Here is a 15221-nt window from a genome sequence, read left to right on the forward strand (position 1 = left end):
CTGCTGCTTCTTCTTCTTCCTCTTCTTCTTCTTCATCCACTCAAGGGCATACAACAACAACAACAAAGTGCTTTCTTCTTCTTCTTCTCTTCCTCCTCCTCCTCCCCTTCCTCCTCCTTCTTCATTTTCTTGTGCTTTGAGTGGACGTGTACAGAGCACATTCATTTCCCAGCCCCCAATTCATATACATTTGATTTCAGGACATTGTTTGGAATCTCCTCACTGTTGCACCACTCTTCCCGAGGCCTCCCTGTGTTCCCTGTTTCTCTACCTCTCTGCCTTCTGAGCTTTGCCCCTGGGCAAATGCCACCCTTTGGGCCCTGGGTGGTGCAACCGTAGTGGAGTGGCCTCTGGCAACATTTTACTTGCACGTGATATGGACGATACTGTTCTATAACTTCTGCATTCTGTTGGGTCACCTTTCTTTAGACGGAGTGCCAAGAGGGATCTCTTCCAGTCAGTTGGTACAAGTTGTTTTCCAAATTTCCTGGAATGGATGAGTAAGTGCTGCCAATGCCTCCTAAGCTAGTTGAAACATTTCCATTGGCATTCCATCGATTCCTGGAGCCTTGTTTTTGTTTCAGGGCAGCTGAACTTCTTCCTTCAGTATCATAGGTTCTTGATCATATGCTACCTCTTGAAATGCTTGAATGTTGACTAGTTCTTTTTGATATAGTAACTGTGCATATTCTTTCCATCTTCTTTTGATACTTCCTGCATTGTTCAATATTTTGCCCATAGAATCTTCTGATGCTACAACTTGAGGCTTGAATATTTTCTGCAGTTCTTGTACTTTGATATCACTGACTGTGGCCTTCCTTTGGAGTTTCCTAACTCCAGGTCTTTGCACATTTCAGTATATTTGACTTCGTCTTTTCAAACTGCCCTTGGAAATTTTCTCTCCAGCCCTTTGACTTAATCATTTTTTTCAGGTGCCTTAACTACTCTATGATTAAGAGTAAGTTTTAGAGTCTCTTCTGACATCCACTTTGACATTTGCTTTCTTTCCTGCCTTTTAATGACCTTTGGCTTTCTTCATGAGCATTGTTCTTGCTGCCCTGACACAGTTCATCAGGTCTTCTGGCCGTGTTCAATGCGTCAAATCTCTTCTTGAAATTTAAGTGGGGTGGACTCAAAGTCGTCTTGGGTTCTGTAAATTTGAACTTGCAAATGAGTAATGGATGGTCTGTTCTACAGTTGGCCCCTGGTTTAGTTGTGGCTACTGATCGTAAGCTTCTCTATCTTCTCTTCCCACAGATGGAGTCCATTTGATTTCTGTGTATTCCACCGGGAGAAGTCCATTATAATAGTCACTGTTTATTTATGTTGTTGGCAAAAAGTTATTTGTGATGAAGAAGTTATTGGTCTTGCAAAATTCTACCATGCAGCCTCCACATTCATTTCTGTCATCCAAAGCTATATGTTCCAACAACTATTCCTTGCTTTTTGTCTCCAGCTTTCAAATTCCAATTGCCAATAATTATTGGTGCATTTTAGTTGCAAATTTGATCACTTTCAGACTGAAGAAGTTGGTGGCTGGCTGGTTCACTGCAATCAGTTGATTCTGACTCATAGTGATCCTATAGGGCAAGGTAGAACTGCTCCTGTGTGTTTCCAAGCCTATAACTGTTTATAGAATAGAAAGCCTCATCTTTCTCCTGAGAATCGGTGGGTTTTGAAGTTCTGACTCTGTGGTTAGCTAGCAGCCCAAAGCATAACTACTACACCCCCAGGTGTCCCGGAGAGAGAGAAGTAGAGGAGATTGAATGGACAACAGTAACTCTAGTGCACCAATGAGAACTTTAAAAGGACACAGGTCCTAAGCTCATGGGCTGAGACAGGGAGAAGTATGACACAGTATGAACCATGGGACCATTGTTATTGAACTGTACTTTTAGAAATTGTTGAAAGTGTGTTTGTTTTGTGATGTCATTTCTACACACACACACACAATCACAAATGGAGATATTGGATGTAGTCACCAGGCTTCGTTGAGAGTAGTCAAATAGCTCTTTGATTTAGAGGATAAAGTTCAGCAAAAACATGTGTTCCTGCGACGTGGATGATACTAGCACCCTGTCAAGAGTGAGACAGCCATTAAGGAAGAGGCAGAAGGGAGAGCAAGAGTACTTACTTAGTACTAGTACCCAACATTTCTTGGAAGAAGAATGGCCAGAGTGCTCCTTAGAGACAAGAATGGCGAGACTTCATCTTACATGCTTTGGACCTGTTGCCAGGAGAGACCAGCCCCTGGAGGAGGACATCATGTTTGGTAAAGTAGAGAGGCAGCAAAAAGGAGGAAGGTCCTCAAGAAGATGGATTGATAGAGTGGCTGCAACAAGAGGATCAAGCATAGGAACAATTGTGAGGATGGCATAGGAACGAGCAGTGAGTGTTTCCTTCTATTGTGCACAAGGTAGCTATCGGTGGGAATTGACCAATGGCACCTAACAACAACTCAATACTTCATTCTGCTTATGCGGAACCTGTACATAGAACAAGAAGGAATTGCGTCAACAGAACAAGGAAATACTGTATGATTTTAAATCAGGAAAGGTGTGCTTCAGGGTTGTATCTTCTCACCATACGTATTGTGGCAGTTACATAATCTGTCGACTTTCAAAGGGGTGGAGTCTAGCCTATCAATCAGGTTGCAGCTTGGTGACATCATTTAGAGGTGTCAGAGGTAAATAGCTCACTGGAGGCCAGACACAGGCTCTCTGCTTCATACTCCTGATGACAAGATAATGAAGGTGCACTAGAGCCCTAGAGCTGGAGGAGCCACGTGGAGACCCACGTCAGCACTGAGATGCTTACATCGTCACTGGATCCACAAGACCTTCCACCCATGGGCCTGTGATCTTCTTGTTTTTGGATTCATTGCCTGTGTTTCATGAGTCTGAAGAGAAATGTATACATTCATATCAGACATATGGGCTAATATCAGACTTATGGACTAGATATGGTCTGGACTGAGATGTTTTCTCAAAGTTCAATTGCTCTTGTATATAAAGTTCTTTCTTATACACATATGAGTGTCTATGAATTTGTTTCTCTAGTCAACCTGGATTAATACACATATACAATTTATATGCTGAGCAAATAATCAAGGAAGCTGGACTACATGAGGAAGAATGTGGCATCAAGATTGGAGGAAGATTATTAACAATTTGCAATACGCAGATGACACAATCTTGCTTGCTGAAAGTGAGGAGAACTTGAAGTACTTGCTGATGAAGATAATAACTGTGAACTTCAATGTGGATTACAACTCAAAGTGAAGAAAACCAAATTCTTCACAACTGGACCAATAGGCAACATTCTGATAAATGGAGAAAAGATTGATGTTGCCAAGGATTTCTTCTTGCTTGGATTCACAATTAATGCTCATGGAAGCATCAATCAAGAGATCAAACAATGCATTGTTCTGGGTAACTCTGCTGCACAAGACCTCTGTAGCGTGTAGAAAAGCAAGGATGTTACTTTGAGGACTAAAGTGCTCCTGACACAGACCAGGATATTTTCCATCACCTTCTATGGATGTGAAAGTTGGCCCCTGGAAAAGAAAGACCGAGGAAGAATGGATTAATTTTGAATTATGGTGCTGGTGAAGAATATTGAAAATACCATGGACTGCCGAAAGAACAAAATTTGGAAGAAGTACAGCCAGAATGCTCCTTCGAGTCAAGGGTGGTGAGACTTCATCTCATGTACTTTGCACATCTGGTCAGAAGAGACCAGTCCCCGGAGAAGGACCTCAGGCTTGGTAAAGTAGAGGGTCAATGAAAAAGAGGAAGACCCTCAACAAGATGGACTGTTTCGTTCTGTTGCACGTAGGGTCACTATGAGTCGAATCAACTCGACGGCACTTAATAAGACAGCTAGGTCCTAGGAGGAGTCCTGATGTGGTAATGGGTTACATGCTGTGCTGTTAACCAAAAGGGGAGCAGTTCAAGGCCACCAGTTGCTCCTCAAGAGAAAGATGTGACTTTGCATTCCTGTAAAGATTTGCAGGCTTAGAAAGTGATGGGAGTCGTTCTCTCCCTGTGAGTTTGAATGGACTCAATGGCCATGACTTTGTTTTCTCTCTCACCCCAAATGGCGGTTCTAAGCAGCTTACCGTAATAAAACTGTTAGCCTGTGGTGAGATGAGGGATCCTCAGAGCTGACTCCCTGCAATGCTGAGCTGCTCCCCATTTACAGGGGAGTGGAAAGGGAGTGTGGGAGTCATATAATCTCATGTCAATTTGAGGATACTAAGTCTAGTCTGTCAACCATGTCACAGGCTGATGATGCCTCCTTGTGGACATGACCTTCTTATGAGGATTCTGGGAAATCCCTTTCTTTCTCCCTTGAGGCAGGTCACACACTCTCTCTGCATTCATCTGCCTGTGGACAAGCCAGGTGGAGCTACGTTGAGACGTGAGCGAGCCATGTGGTGGAGACCTGCAGACACAGCCCTGCGATGCTTCTCCTGCCATTGAATCCACAAGCGTTTTCACCCACCGGCCATTGCATGTGACTGTGTGAGTCTGAAGAGTGATTTATAAACCAATATTGGACTTATGGACATGATCTGGACTGGGTTGGAATGTTTTCTTAACGTAAAATTACTCTTTGATATAAAGCTCTTTCTTATACACATATGAGTATCTCTGGATTTGTTTCTCTAGTCTACCCAGTCTAACACAGGGAGTTACACATATTCATAAACAGGGGTGGGGCAAGGCTGGGATTGGTTGAACTCATGTTAGCCCTGAGATAAAGGGCCATGCAGATTTTAATTCCCTGCACAGGAAATAGGATGCTGGGGACCCAGGACTATGTGTCAGGAGGTTTCCTCAGTCAGTTCCATTGGCTGAAAGGCTCTGTGCAGGTGTGTGTGTGGGGCAAACTGGCTAAGTCTGATTTGGACTGGTTGTCTTCTTGAGATAGATAGCCGTTTGGGAAGCATAAATCATAAATACCTGTTTGACCAGGGACTAATGACATAAAAGCAGTTTCTTTATGTCATCTCATTCCTTGCTGTCCTTACCAACTCATAGTGACCCTATAGGTAAGAGTAGAAGTGCCATTGTGAGTTTCTGAGATGGTGATTCTTTACCAGCATAGAAAACCCCCATGGTTCTCCTGCAGAGCAGCTGGTGGTTTCAAACTGCTGACCTTCAGGATCATAGCCCAGTGTGTAACCACTACCCACAGATTCCCAGGTTTACTTGTTCTACTGCCCCCTTTTCAGAGAAAAAAATTAGTCTGGCTATTAAGAATGTTCACAAAACAAACAAACAAAGAATGTTCACACTGCAGCCAACAACCCAGGATAAAGTGTAGGTATCTGCCTTTGCAGCACCCTCTGGGTCATTCCTGGAGCCCTGGCGGTGTAGTGGGTTACACGTTAGGCTGCCAACCACAAGGTCAGCAGTTTGAAAACACCAGCCTGTCCTTGGGAGACAGACGAGGCTTTCTATTCCTGTGAAGAGTTACAGACTCAGAAACCCACAGGCCCAGTTCCACCCTGTCCGATCGGGTCATTCTGAGTCAGATGGGCTCATGGCAGTGAGACTCTGGATCTTCGCCGAGCCCCCCAGGGGGAAATATCGACCACCATATAACACTGCCTTATATGATTAACTGTGAGTGGGACAATTCTCAGACTCTGGTGGTGTGGCAGTTACACGTTGGGTTGTGATCTGTATGGTAGGCAGTTCGAAACTGCCAGCAGTTCCTCGGGAGAATGACTGGGCTTTCTACTCCCATCAACAGTTCTGTCTCCGAAACCCACAGAGGGTCACTGTGAGTCTGCATGGAGGCCACAGGCTTTGGTTTATGAGCTTGGGTCGGTTGGGGACATTTCTTAGAATCCCTTGCATCTGGCGCCATCTTGTGGAAAGGGTAAAATTCCCAGCATCCCTCACAGCCTGTGGAAACCTGAACTACCTTGTTGACCCACATGTGCTTAGAGAAGCCATCTTCCTGGCCCTGCTGTCCTGGGGGGCCCTAGCAAATCTCCCCAGCATTGCCTCTATGTTTACTCAGAGTTACTCTCGGTAGAAGACAAGCACTTGATCCAGCCAAACGTTGTGAATGTGGTTGGTGGATTCTGAAAACCAACTTTAAAGTAAGTTAAATACCGCTGTGAATTAGCAAATATGTAGGTCAACATTGGCCTCAGATGGGGTTGGGTTTAGACGGGGCAAACAGTCTAGGTTCTGCCACCCCCCACACCCCTGCCCCAATGCCATCCCATTTAAGGCTTCCATAGCTGCACACAGACCACCGAGGTCTCCCGTGGACACATCTAGATCTGTGGGTGGGATCCCGGTTTGGCTGGCTCGAAGAGAGACCCCTCAGGAGGCTGTTATGACTTTGGTCACATAATAAGCCCATCTCACTCAGCTGAGTGAGTTGTCTGGACACCCTCCATACTGGAGCTGCCTATGGGCTGGGGAGTAGGACTGAGGACTGCCAGTCGAGTTTCACCTTGTGAGCGGCACTTGGGCCACGAGTTAAACGCCGTCCTCAAGGAGAGGGCACTTCCGGTCTCCCTGTGAACCATTATCTCCTCCATATTGTTTTCCTGTGATGAATTTGGGGCCTACTTTGGCAAAGACTAAGAACATTCGATAAGGAAAAAGTCACAGATATTTACAGCCAATCGATGGCATTACCTAAGAACAATATCAATCCAACAAGGTCAATTGCATCAATTGCAGGCTATAAATGGTAGCCTCCTGCAAGTCCTGCTCTCAAGTATTTTGCGACATTTATTCAGAAGCATGGCAAAAATGATGACGGCTGGCATCTCAGCATTGCTGACATTGCTGGGAAGGAAAGCGTAAGGGATGGGTAGCTGCAGCCAGGCTCACCTCCGGAACTGGAGGGTGGCTACCTCTCAGGGGAGTCTTGTTGGGAAAGCAGTGGCAGAAGTGCCCTCTTTGCTTTGTCGGATATGCTTTAGATCCTCGCTGTGGGAGGCAGAAGTTAAGGGGGGCGATAGGGATATTTTACAACGGCATAGTGGTTATGCATCAGGCTACTTAAAGGTCAACAATTCAAGACCACCAGCCAATTGAGGGAGGAAAAATGAGGCTTTCTATTCTGAGGAAGAGTTATAGTCTCAGAAACCCACAAGGACAGTTCTACCCTGTCCTATTTTTAGGTAGCTAGACAAAGGGACAGGGGATTGTCCCTCCCATGCCTGCGAAGGCCCCCACAAAGGAGGTTGTGAAGGACTCAGGTGTCTATTTAACACCTATGAGAACCCCTTAACTGGGCATGCTCAAATTCAGGACCCAAGCCAGGTGGGCAGTACACCTGGGTGGCCCAAACTAGGCCAGGGTCCAGCACATCACCCAGGTGGGCTTAATTCAGCCAATGGGGTCAACCAATACCTTTAATCACGCCTCCCAAGCCAGAGGTTTGAAATACCCTGGCAGCGAGGCCAATCTCTTTCTACTCTGCTCCTAGTCAGTGGTCGGTCGGAGGGAATCCTCTCTTCTCCCTTACCCTCTTGACCCTGCCCCTGTGCCCACTCGTGCCATGCCACACTCTCTCTGGCCTCAGTTCCACACGTGAGGGTGCACTGTTCTATGAGGTGGCTCTTGTCCAGTTGTGAACTTCAGAGCGGCTTCTGGACAACTTGGCATGCTTCCCTGAAATAGTATGTACTCCTTTGAGACTCTAAAACCTGAAACTTGTCCCGTCCTTTATAAAAACTCACTTGGATTACAAAACATGAATTCTTTCTCATGTGAAGGCAAGAACCAGTGGGTAAGGTATCACCCACTCGAGAAACCTCACATTGCGGTGGTGTGACCCAAATATACCTTAAGGCAGCGGTTCTCAACCTGTGGGTCACCACCCCTTTGGGGGTTGAATGACCCTTTCACAGGGGTCACCTGATTCATAACAGAAGCAAAATTACAGTTATGAAGTAGAACAAAAGTGCTTTTATGGTTGGGGGTGGGGGTCACCACAGCATGAGGAACTGTATTAAAGGGTAGCAGCATTAGGAAGGTTGAGAACCACTGCCTTAAGGTAAGGCCGGCTCAGGATACTTCCCTGAAGCGGCCCCATCCCTGCCTCACACGACTCTTTCTGTGTACCTTCTGGACTTCCAGCTCATCACCCTCGAGAGACTGAGAAACTGGCATCTTGGTCGGACTTAAACTACAAGGCACTAGAGCTGGCGGAAGAAGATGGCGTCTAGTTAAGCCCCCCACACACACACTCCGGAGCTCCTGCTGCCAGATCAGAAAATTGGGAGGGAAGGTGAAGGAAACTGGGAGGCGGAGTCCTGAAATTAGAACTAGGGTAATAGGGTCTGTCCAGAATCTGCTTTTTTGTGAGTTCTACTCAAAGTGAACCAAGAGTGCACTGAATCACTCTAGGTCAGCGTGCTGGGCTCCTGAGCTCCAGCTGAATAGCTACCTATGCCCTAGTTTTATGCTCGTAGCAATTTCTCCAGGATGATGCCCTAAAGGGGACATTATCCCAGACATGAGGAGACCCCCACACTACAGCTCCCCACGCTGTTAGCTGCCTTGAGCTCATAACCTGGGGAGTGGTGTGGTGGGTAGCCGTAGAGTTGGAGTAGAAGAAAAAGCAGGAATTTACCTGAGCCAGGTTGAGGTGTGGCAGAAAATAAGTGGATAATCCAGGGGGCAAATTGAGTTCCAGTTGGCCAAAAAGGAAACAACCTCTCTGATAAGCTGGATCTCCCCTTCTGGGGGTCAGTGTGACAACTCCCAAATCAGGGCACCTCATAATCCCAATATTTAAAGAGAGAGAGAGAGAAAATATCTTCTTGGTAAACACTACAAATCACAGGCTAATTTTCCAATTCCAAGGAATCAGGTAGAAGGAGTCCCTTAACATACATTTGCATAATAAGGACACCCCACGCTAAGGAATGCCAGAAGATAGCTACAGTGCCTGGAGGCTTTCAACATAACAAAGACCCTCTGGGGAAAGTCTCAGATTATAACTGAGCACAGATCCAGAGCCCAGAGCCAGGGAGCCAATTTATTTAATTGTATTCTAGCTGTCCAGGGGAAAACAAACAAACAACAAACAAAAGCCTCTGAGCTAGTAAGGCATCAAAATTCTACACAGGACAATAAGCCCAGTTCCCCTCGCAGTGGTTTTATACAGAGCTGGGGAGGTCCTGCCTGTCCTGGGGCCTTACACGGGGCTGAAGGAACACCCCCCCCCCCCGTCCACCCCCCACCCCCGCTGTAGTGCTACATACAGCACAAGGTAGACATACCAGTGAACTCCAGTGCTCAACACCACTGTGGGAACCGCCACCTGACCTCTCCTGTGACCTTACCTTCCAGGGTAATACCACCCCCAACAACTGGGGAACCCTACACCAAGTGGGCACATCACCCCACTACCTTGAAGCAGAGTTGGAACTCCTCCATCCCCACAGTCAGACGATCAGTTCTGTTATCTCCATACTCACCACTCTATTTCTTCTCTCTTTATTTGCTTACCCTTCTATCTTTCCCACCACAGTCGGTCTCAATGGGCTCAGGTTTGTTTTATTTCTTTTCTCTCTTTCTTTCTTCTTTTTCCCTCTTTTTCCTCTTCTCTCCCTCTCTTTCCTATCATATGCCACTACTGGCTTCAAGGCCACTACCCTCCACCTATGGCAAATCAACCCAAATAACCGGGGGGACTCCAGCCTGCCCTCTGTGGGAGTGCTGCACACCACACGAGGCAGCTGTGCCAGCCGTCTACAGCCCACTGCTCTGCTGAGGAAACCTTCATCAGACCTCTAAGGTGATCTCACCAACTATTGCAATTCTGCCCAGCACCCCTGGGTCCCTGCATTAAAAAGGCACACTTACCTGTCGTCGTGGAGCAGGGTTTAAACCCCTCTGGCCCCACATTCAGGCATTCAGGGATCAGATATCACTTTATTCCTTATTTCTTCCTTCTCTCTTTCTTCCCTCTTTACCATCACAGCCAATCTTAGTGAGCACAGTTGAGTTTTTCCCATCTTTTTTTCTCTTCTCTTTCTCTTTCTTACCTCTTTCTTTGTTCTTTTCTCCTCTCTCTCTGCTTTTAGGATTCCTTCCTCTCCCTCTTTTTCCTTCCACATGCCACTGCTGGTTTCCAGACCCATACCCGCTGCCTAGGGCAACTCTGCCCACCCAGTGGGGAAAACTACAGCCTGCCCCCTGTGACAGTGCTGCACACAGCACGAGATAGTGCTACATGTGGCATGGCACGGCACAGGGTTCAGCTATCTCTTTATCTATTTTAAATTTTTCTCTCCTTTGCTTTCTTCTTTTCTTCCTTTTATCTTTTCCTTTCATTCTTTTTTGCTCTTCTTTCACTTCTTCTTCCTTTCTAGTCTTCTTCTATCTCTTCTCTCTTTCCTGACACAGTCTCAGCAAATTCAGTTCTCCTTTTTTGTTGTTTTCTTTTTTTAATACGGTTTTCACTTTGTTTAGTCTGTGCATTTTGTGTGTGAGAGTGGGTGCTGGTTTGCTTGGCATTGCTGCTCCAGTCTTTATTTTCCTCTTTCTCTCTTTTTCTTCTCTTCCCCTCTATCTCCTTTCACAAGCCTCTAGTGGCCTCCGGGCCACTCCCGTCTGCCTAGGGCAACTCTGAAGGCCCAACTTAGGGAGCTCCTGCCCGAATTTATTGGCTTTACAAGCATCTGGGTAAATAATGCCGGTCCTCATCCATACACCAATCAGCATGGGGTTCTCCTCTTCAAACAGTGGAGGGAACTCCAGCCTAAACCTCGAGGCCCTATAAGTGACTAGGAAAACTCCTGCACACCACTGGTGGGGCTCCACACTACTGCGGGAACATCCACCCAACCTCCAAGGTGATCTCTCTGACTAGGGTAATTCCCCCTGCAAGCTACAGTGATTTACACCAAGAAGAGTACACCCACATGCCCTCCTAGGCACTCCAGTTGCAGAGGGAAATACCACACACCACCCAAGGTGCTCCAAACACCCTGAGGTTTACTTAGAGATCAGCCAGTGAAGCAACACCCTCGTGGGCCCACAACAACCCAACCAGCATCACAAGAGAGGACTATCCAACTCACATTCCAAATGATGGAATACTGTTCAGCTAGGGTAAGAGTGAAACCACAGGAAGATATAGTGATAGCCTGACCATTCAGTACAGCTACCGGCAGGTAGTTCTAGAAGCACTCATAAAAGTCCCCGAATTTGTCCCCAAATCCAGTGGCAAATTGACAGACTTTACCAACTGACTTGAGGAGGCAGAGAATCACACCAGTGACCTAGAGGATAATCAAGCAAACCTCAGCAAAAGGGAAAATCGGTGAAATAAGGTAATCAGAGAAGCTGAAGAAAACTTGAGAGCCATATTTGATTCTATGAAGAGGAACAATATTAGAATAATTGGGCTACTGGAACAACACACAAGAAAGAAGTCAGACCCAGATCAGAGATGAAATCAGGAAGTTTCTAGAAACCAGTAGGAATGAAAAGACGACAAGTCAAAACCTTTGGGATACAGAAAAGGCACATTTCAGAGGAAGTCTGATAGCAATAAATGCACACATGAAAAAAGAAGAGAGACTTGTGGATGATATGCTGGCATAAAACTTATGCCAAGTGGAGCAGAGTCAACAGAACAATCCTGCTATTAACAAGAGGATAGATACAATAAAAATCAGAGCTGAGGTACAGGAGAGGGAAAACAAGAAAACTATGGGAAAAATTAATGCAGCTAAAAGTTGGTTCTTTGAAAGGATTAACAGAATTGATAGACCGCTGGCAAACCTAACCAAAGAAAGGAAGTAGCAAATGACAATTGCAAGGATATGGGATGAAACAGGGGACATTACAATGGACCCAAGTAAAATCAAAAGGATAATTACACAGTACTGGGAAGGCCTATATTATAACAAATTCAAAAACTTGGAAGACATGGACAAATATTTGGAAACACAATCTTTCCCTAGACTATCCAAGATGGATATCAAGAACCTCAACAGACCCATAGCAATGGAAGGAATAGACAAGGTTATTAAGGGATTACAAACCAAAAAATCCCCTGGGCCAGATGGCTTCACAGGAAAATTCTACCCAGCATTCAGGGAAGAACTGACACCAATCCTACACAAACTCTTTCAGAACATAGAAAAAGATGGAAAACTCCCAAATTCTTTCTATTAAGCTAGTATAACTCTGATACCTAAAGCAGGCAAGGATCCCACAAAAATTGAGAACTACAGACCAATATCCCTAATGAACATCAATGCAAAATCCTTACCAAAATATTGGACAATAGAATACAAAAGCATAAAAAAAATTTCACCATGACCAAGTGGGATTCATACCAGGGATGCAGGGATGGTTCAACATACTAAAGACCACTAGTATTATTCATCACATTGGCAGGAAAAATTATAAGAGCCACATAATATCGATAGATGCACAAAAAACATTCAACAACATCCAACACCCATTCCTATTTAAGACTTTCAAGAACATAGGAATAGAAGAAAAATTCCTCAATATTATACATGCTATATATGAAAAACCAACAGCCAACGTGGTTGTTAATGGAGATAAAACTAAAACTATTCCATTGAAAAGGGGAACCAGACAAGAATATCCCTTGTCCCCACTTCTATTTAACATTGTACTGGAGGTCCTAGCTAGCTAACAACATAAGACAAAGAAAAGACATCAAAGGTATTTATCTGGGGAAGGAAGAGGCGAAATTATCATTATAAGTAGATGAATTATTCTATACATCAAAAAATCCCCTAAACTACACAAGTGGACTGTTGCAAGCAATAGAGGCATAGGGCAGAGTGGCAGGATATAAGATCAACAGAAGTCTATCAGTCTGCTATACACATCAGACAAGATCACAGAAGAGGCAATTTAAAAAGCCATACCCTTTATGATAGCCAAGCACAAGTTGAAATATCTAGGGATATACCTGATTTTAAAAAAAAACAAGGAAAATTATAGAACACTATTACAAGAAACTAAGAGTTACCTCAACAAATGGAAGAATATCCCATGCTCATGGATTGGAAGACTCAATATAGTAAAGATGTCAGATCGACCCAAGCCACTATATAAGTTTAATGCTACGCCGATAGGAATACCACCATCATTCTTCAAAGAATTGGAAAAACTGATTACCAACTTCATATGGAGAGGGAAGAAGTCCAGAATTAGCAGAGAACTCCTCAAGAAGACAGACAAAGTGGGAGGGCTTGCTCTTCCTGACTTTAGCATGTATTATACGGCCACAGTAGTCAAAACAGTGTGGTACTGGTATAATGACAGATATTCAGACCAATGGAAAAGAGCTGAAGATCCAGAAATAAGGACATCAGCATACAGCCAACTGATTTTTGATAAGGGCCCCCAAAATATCAAATGTGAAGTGGATAACCTCTTCAATAAATGGTGCTGTAAAAATTGTGCTGCAGAAAAATGAAGCAAGACCCTTATCTCACTCCATGCACAAGATAAACTCACAGACCTTGAGGTAAAACCCCAAACAATTAGGGCCATTAATGAGGGAATTGGGGAAAACCTGGGAACCTTGGCACAGGGAATACATAAGTTATCAGAAAGAGGGAAGGATATAAATACAGAGGAGTCACAAACTGACAAGTGGAATATACTGAAGATAAATCACCTGTGTACATCAAAAGAATTCACAGAGAGTAATAAGAGAGCCCACCGACTGGGAAAACATTTTTAGCAATGACACATGAGACAAAGAACACATTACTAAAATCTACAATACTTTGCAAGCTTACAATAAGAGAAAAACTAACTGACCACTGAGGAGGTTGGCAAAGGACCTGAACAGAAGTTTCACAGAGTCTGAAATCTGAATGGCCAACAAACATATGAGAAAATGTTCCCGATCATTAGCCATAAGAGAAATGCAGGTTAAAACAACTATAAGATACCACCTAACACCCTCGAAGATAGCCCAATTCAAAAAATCAGAAAGCAACAAGTACTGGAGGGGCTGTGGTATGATAGGAACTCTCTTCCACTGCTGGTGGAGAAGAAGGTATGTACAACCACTATGGAAATTGGTTTGGTGATTTCTAACACAGATGCAAATTGAGCTACCATACTACCCAGCAATCCCCCTACTGGGCATATACCCAGAAGAGGCAAGAAATAAACCACGGACAGACATCTGTGCCCCAATGTTCATCGCGGCACAGGTCACAATTGCAAGGAGTTGGAAACAACCTAAATTTCCATCAACATATGAATGGATTAAAAAACTGTGGTACATACATAAAATGGAGTACTACACATCGCTAAAAAGCAGTGATGAACACATGAAGCATATCACCGCATGGGAAGAAATGGAGGAAATTATGCTAAGTGAAGTTAGCCAAGCACAAAAGGACAAGTACAAAACAAGTCTGCCGAGGTAAGCTTAAAAAAATGCAAAAGGGGCATAGGGAAAAAGCTACAGTATACAAACATTCCTGGGGTGAAGTCCAGGTAGTATGGCAGGGGCCAGACCAAATCCAGGGGTACATATGATAGCCAACTAAAAAGGAGGGTGGGGGGCAGGGAGGGAAAAAACAGAAATGTGTAGCGGGGGAACAGGGAACTAACACATCCAAGGGGAGAATATTGTTTATATCTCCACAGGGACAGAGGGACCAGACTTCAACCCAGTGTCTGAGATGTGAATGCATCCTGCCAGCATGGAGCGGGAAGCCAGTGGAGGGGTCTGAGGGCCCTACCCCAATTCCAACTACATGGACAACTGCCCCTGTCCCCAGAAGAATTTACTTTCGAGGACAACTCAGGGAGAAGGACGTGTCTGATCAGAGCACACGGGAGCAAATGAAGGGGGAGGAAGAGAGCGTGGAGTACATCCTGGCCTATCAATCCTTGAGGACGATATCCCTGCTCAGAACAGCCAATGCACAGAGTGGACAATATGGCTGATCCCACTATGAGACACCACATCCCTTGCTGACCCATGGCCCTATGGGGGACAACACTGGAGACACAATGCTGGGATTGACCCAGTCTGGCCCCACCACTCCGAGGCAAAACACTAAAGGCCTGAAACAGAGCAGCGGGGGGAGCAGAACAGGGAAGTCCTGGGTGACTGCCAAGGATAGACTTTGGGGCCAGGGTGTGGCACCCCATTGGACTCGACTGGAAGACATTCCTAGAGGTCAACAAACAGACCTTGAACTATTTACA

This window comes from Echinops telfairi, unplaced genomic scaffold (genome assembly GCF_000313985.2).
Source record: "Echinops telfairi isolate 266 unplaced genomic scaffold, ASM31398v2 ScPeMD7_23;HRSCAF=83, whole genome shotgun sequence".
Lineage (NCBI taxonomy): Eukaryota > Metazoa > Chordata > Mammalia > Afrosoricida > Tenrecidae > Echinops > Echinops telfairi.